The sequence below is a fragment of the Microcebus murinus genome, chromosome 1, assembly GCF_040939455.1.
Source record: "Microcebus murinus isolate Inina chromosome 1, M.murinus_Inina_mat1.0, whole genome shotgun sequence".
Lineage (NCBI taxonomy): Eukaryota > Metazoa > Chordata > Mammalia > Primates > Cheirogaleidae > Microcebus > Microcebus murinus.
In genome coordinates, this window is record NC_134104.1 from 43892748 (window position 1) to 43899177 (window position 6430).

General features: G+C 33.1%; 1 pseudogene; it reads left to right on the forward strand.

Annotated features, from left to right (window-relative positions):
* The first annotated feature begins 2136 nt into the window (after window positions 1-2136).
* LOC105859350 (olfactory receptor 5K3-like) lies at window positions 2137-4481 on the forward strand (annotated as a pseudogene).
* The last annotated feature ends 1949 nt before the right edge of the window (window positions 4482-6430 follow it).

The following is a 6430-nucleotide window of genomic DNA, read 5'->3' on the forward strand; positions in this document are numbered from 1 at the left end:
CAGTAAGATCAACTGAGGTCAGTTACATAGGAATCATTTTTGTGCAGGTCATTTGCTTTCACCTCATTGTCTCACAGGGCATCTTTAATAAATGCCACAGGGTTTATATGTTTTGGGGACTGAGTCTCTCCAGAGAAATACATTGATGTCAGTGCAGGAAGATCTCTTTACAATTTGATGCAAAACGTTAACTATGCATTATAAGTAACATAATTATTGACACTGACCTATTAGTAGTCTTCTAGTTTTCATTCTTATAATCCCAATTGTTTTAGGGGCCAAAGTTTATATTATGGAATTCTATTAGACCTAACAAGTTATAGCAAACAATGAACTCTCACAAAGTTCCTCTCCAAAGAAACTAGATTAGAATAAGTATTCTAATTTACTCTTACTTTTAATATTATCATACATAAATATTTCTATGATTTATTATGGGGTTTTTTTGACTCCTAGTTATTAACTCTTCTCAAAATTGAAGGCTGTGGAAAACTAAGATAAGATACAACACTGAAATTCACCCTGACGTTTTCTGATTATGAGATGATAAAATTACAAAGCATACAGGTAAGTTCACAAAAATTATTCTGCTAAATAATTCAGCCATGTACATTGAAAGTTATTTCTAACATATTTGAATAATTAAGTGGTTTATATTTTAAAAATTAATAAAATTTTCAGCCACTGCCTTTTTGGATGTTTTGATTATGTAAAAATAAACCCATTTTGACCATAGAACTTGTATGATTAGAATTGTCAGCTAATAATTTAGAGTAAAACAAAATTTTTCTTAAAAACAGTAATGAGATTTAAAGAGTTTTCTCTTTTTCTAAGTGTTAGAAAACTAAATTATAAAGGCAAGGTTACTTTTATCTATTAACTTTTAATCTACTGCAAATGTACAGAAAATCTTATATAATCATCTGGGCAAACAAAAATAGTAGGAGTCAATTCAAATTAAATAAAGACACCCTAAATTTTTCATATGATGACTTTTTAATCATTTCCTTCGAAGTTAATAGTCTCAATTTGCAGAGGCCAAAGAAGACATAAAGGATCTTTGGTAGGTACTGAAAAAAAGGTCACCCATCCTCGATCAATGGGGTGTGGCTGCCTTTTCCCCACAGCATGTTATAGTTTCTTTCACAAAAGTAGAGGCCAGAGCTAGCAAAAATGCTTCTAATATAATAAGGAAATAGTGTAGACATACATGAGAAAAAGCAATGTAGATCATATACCAGCAATTCTGAATTGTGTTGGACATGTAAGACATGTTCCACAGCTCAGCGATCCGTGTGGTCTAGGGGATTTAGTGAAAATTTTTATTAACTTGCATTATATGGAGATGATGATTTACAAAAAGAAGGAAAGAAATTAGATCTCTGGGCAAAAATCAGTGCATAGACAGCACCAGTGTTCGAGAAAATGAGTATGACACTGGGGAAAGGGATGTGAGAGGTAATAATCTATGCAAATTTATTTCCTTAGCTTTCTAAGTCAATTTCCAATAAGATGAAGAGTTCACTTTTTACTCCTTATTGATCTTTGTGAAATATCTAAGATATAAATTTAACATATCTACAGCATGCTCTTTTAAAATATTCAGCAAACTGGGAGGAGTCTATATAAGTCTATATAAATTGTGTTCTCAGTGGAAATGACTATTATTTATAAATATATGTGTGTATACACATATATCTGTTTACAGATATAGATATATGTATACACATATATCTATTCACAATATGAATATTGATTTAAAATTTATTTTAAGGATCTTTAATATTAAACTGACTTTAAAATTATTTGGAAATAATGAACAAAATATGAGTACCATAGATTTGTACATTTTTCTAGCAACAAATCATAAAGAAAAATCTTTACCACTATAAGCATCCTTTCTGAGATCATCAAAACATCCTGTGAATGCTGACAGTCAGAGCATGAGGTCACAGAGGCTGACACTATACGGAAACAAATGTTCCCCTAGAATTATGTGTGCCTGTGTTACAGAGACAGTTTGAGTAAGCTTAAAGAAGTTCCTCTCCCTGTCATAAAAAAAGGAAAGGAAAAATTATATACTCTACATTAGAATCTTATATCTCCATAATTCCTTTCTCAGCAGACAAGGTCAACATGAATGGGAACAACCACTCCTTGATAACTGAGTTCATCCTCATAGGATTTACAGATCACCCAGAGCTGAAGACCCTTCTGTTTGTGGTGTTCTTTGCCATCTATGTGATCACCATGGTGGGGAATCTTGGCTTGGTGGTGTTAATTTATGCAGAACATCGTCTGCACACACCAATGTACATCTTTCTGGGCAACCTGGCTCTGATGGATTCCTGCTGCTCCTGTGCCATCACCCCCAAGATGTTAGAGAACTTCTATTCTGAGGACAGAAGCATTTCTCTCTATGAGTGTATGGCACAATTTTACTTTCTCTGCCTTGCTGAAACTGCAGACTGCTTTCTTCTGGCAGCAATGGCCTATGACCGCTATGTGGCCATATGCAGCCCATTGCAGTACCATACCAAGATGTCAAGGAAACTCTGCATTCAGATGACCACAGGAGCCTACATAGCTGGAAACCTGCATTCCATGATTCATGTAGGATTTCTGTTTAGGTTAACTTTCTGTGGGTCTCATCAAATCAATCACTTTTTCTGTGATGTTCTTCCATTGTACAGACTCTCCTGTGTTGACCCTTATATCAATGAATTGATGATACTTATCTTTGCAGGGTCAATTCAAATTTCCACTATTACCATAGTCTTAATCTCTTATCTCTGTATCCTTTTCACAATATTCACAATGAAATCCAAAGCGGGAAGAGGCAAGGCCTTATCTACTTGTGCATCTCACTTTCTCTCTGTCTCAATATTCTATGGTTCTCTTCTCTTTGTGTACGTTCAACCAAGTTCAGTTAAAGAAGAGGATAAAAACATACCTGTTGCTGTTTTTTATACTTTAGTAATTCCCTTATTGAATCCATTTATTTATAGTCTAAGAAATAAGGAAGTACTAAATGTTATGAAAAGAATTATGAAGAAAAAAAGTTTTGTAACATTCTGAAAAAGTATCATAACCTTTTGGAAAATTATGATTTGATAAGACTTTTTTTAAGATCAAGGAATACTGAGATGATAGAAAATGAAAACTTTGTGTATAAAATATCAAAAAAATCAAACATGATGGTATGTGAGCCAAATATATAAGTTTGGAAATTAGTCTGCTAAAATCGACTTTAAAATCTAAGCTACCAGTAATAAACTAAATAATTATATCTGGGGTCACAAATTGATTCAGAGTGCAGTGACCTACCCTAGCAACTAATTCTGTCAGTGTAAATAGTTATAATTTTCAATAAATGCAATAAATACTAGAAATAGAAGTCAGTATATGTAAAGGAAGCTTCCGTTTAAAATTGGTGACAAACTTCCAGGATCTCCAGCATAATTTTTTTTATTTCTGAATATTATGGGGGTACAAATGTTTGCCTCCCTCCCCCCAGTCAGAACTTAGTGTGTCCATCCCCCAGAAGGTGTGCATCACGCTCATTATGTATGTATATGCCCATCTCTTCCTCCCCCTCCCATCTGCCCAACACCTGATAAATGTTATTACTATATGTGCACTTAGGTGTTGATTAGTGAAACCAGTTTGATGGTGAGTACATGTGGCGCTTATTTTCCCATTCTTGGGATACTTCACTTAGTAGAATGAGTGCAACCTCTGTGGGAAGCAATTTGGAGATAACTTAAAGAGATACAAGTAGATCTACCATTTGATCCAGCAATCCCAGTACTGGGCATCTACCCAAAGAACAAAAGACATTCTATAAAAAAGACACCTGCACTCGAATGTGTATGGCAGCACAATTCACAATTGCAAAGATATAGAAACAACCCAAATGCCCATCAATGCATGAATGGATTAATAAAATGTGGTATATGTATACCATGGAGTACTATTCAGCTACAAGAAATAATGGTGATATAGCACCTCTTGTATTTTCCTGGATAGAACTGGAATCCAGCACAATTTTGAAAAAGACAGTCACATTCCAAGTTCAAAAATGTTAATTCCTTGTTAAGCAATAGCGTCTGTGAGAAGTGTTGTTTGAATTTGATTCTCAATTTTCTTTGAATTTATTCAAGAGATTAAATTGTTTGAATATGGATTCATGCAGAATTTGTTTGTTCTAATCAAGGACATTTTCATTCTTAGTGAAAGTAAATTTTACCCTCCAGTTCTCTGAAATAGAGTGTCTGTATAATGGTCATTTATCTATATATGTTGTTGAAATTTAGTCTATATTGAAATCTCTATGGATTTTAAGGTGTTCATGTAGTTTTCCTATTTATTCATCATATAATATAGTGTAGTTCCTGAATATACTGATTAAATAAACTTTTTTCACTCTGGTATTATTCCTTGTCTTGTTTGTTATTTGAAGTACCACCAACATGCACTGATTCCCACAAATATTATTAATGTGTTTAGAATATTAACAGAAAGATAGAGATACTGTTCAAGTATAAATGAGGCAGAATATAGTGAAAATCCTTAATACCTAAACAAAAATATTTATTCACCACCTTAAAATACAAATATGAAAGAAAAAATAATGTACTACTACTAAGAAAAAATAACCTACTCTATCTGCTAGGCAGCACACTAGATTTTTCATAAATATTACCTACCAATTAGGCATTATTTTCATCAATGTTCTTAGTTGAAATCTCCTATTTTGAAATAGGGAGTAGTTTGTCCAAGTTCATCAGGGTACCTGGATGGAGCTAGATCTTGATTCCATATTATCTTTTTGCCATGTACTGGAAGTTCAGAAAATGGAGATCCATGTAGCCTGGTAGATTGCGTTATTAAACAACAAAAGTAAACCATGCCTAATAAGACAGCAAAAATTTTTATATTTTGGGAAAAAGTGGGCATGAGCATGGCTAGAGTCAATGATTATGGAAATGAGCATGGTAGTAAATGTGAGGGGGAGGTGAATACTCGGACAGAGTCAAGAAAGTGGCAAAACTGTTGGGGAGAATTCTTGGTGAGTGTGGGAAGCAAGGATGGAAGTAGATTAGATTACTGGGTTCTTAAATGCTGCCTAAAATATCTGAACTTATTTAGAGGTGTGAGACATTGGTGTCTTCTTGACAGCAGAGTGATATGATTGTATCTTTTAGAAAACTAACCAGGCAATTGATTGGAAAGAGATTGGAATAAGACTAACTCTAATAAATCATATACAGGGTGATAAGAGCTGGAACTTGAGAATACCCTAAGAAAATAGAGGAGTGAATAGATATGAGTAACATTTTAAAGAAAAAAATAGTAAATTATAACTGTTGGATAATAAAAAAGGTCTACCTTATTTCTGTATCAACCATGCCATATCTGATTTTATATTATCGATATTCAAATAGTGCCTGATATATTTGGGAACTCAGGAAATATATTTTCAGTATACTTTAATATAATTATGCAAGGTATTATATAATGGGTTTGTTATTTTTATTTTGAATGAATTAAACATTTTTTAAATTTCTCATTTTTATTTCTAATATGATAATTACAAATAGATATAACCCAGATAAACATAAAAGCTCTTTAGGATCCTAAATACTTTTTTAGAATATAAAAGAATTCAGAGACTAAAAGGTTTAAGAAGCCCTGAATTAGCTGGATGTTGTATCTCTTGGATCTACCCTCTAGTTTAACTGATATTTTTGTCATCAGACTTGTATCCATTAATTTTTTTCCCTTTTCCAATAGTACCATGAGTTTTGCTATGTATCTCTAGAACATCCAATCCCTATTCTTAGCAACAATAAATTCCAGAGGTCTGTCACGAGAAGAGTATGTGATTTATTTGTGATAAAAGAAATAGAAACAGTGATTTTTCTGGAAGTTTCTGAGAAATATGTTTCTTTACATTACAAGAAATCCACGAAAATGGCAGCCTTTCTCTCTCTGAATGTCACGGTCTGTGAAGGTGAAATACCGCACGGCCTACATCATCTGCCATCAAGAGGGAAACTAGCCTGGGGATGAAGCCAACACACAAAAGAGGACATAGCTGAGGGAATCACACAGAAAACAGACCCAGAGTCACTGGAATAAACCACTCCTGTTTGTATAATCCATAGATCTTAGAATTATTTAAGCTTGTTTGAGAAAGGTATCGTATTTGAAACTGAATAAATATTGATATCTTCATGTCTCTGCCTTCTCTTTTATATTTCTTCCTTTATATCCTATTATAAATCAATCCCCCAACTTTTTTTAGCTTACAAATAACTTTTTATGTGGTGGTATCCATTTAAATATGAAAGCACATCTATTAAGTCTTTCACTTTCAGTACTGTTTTAATTTGCATTAATCTTTATGTTTAAAAATTTAGGAGCA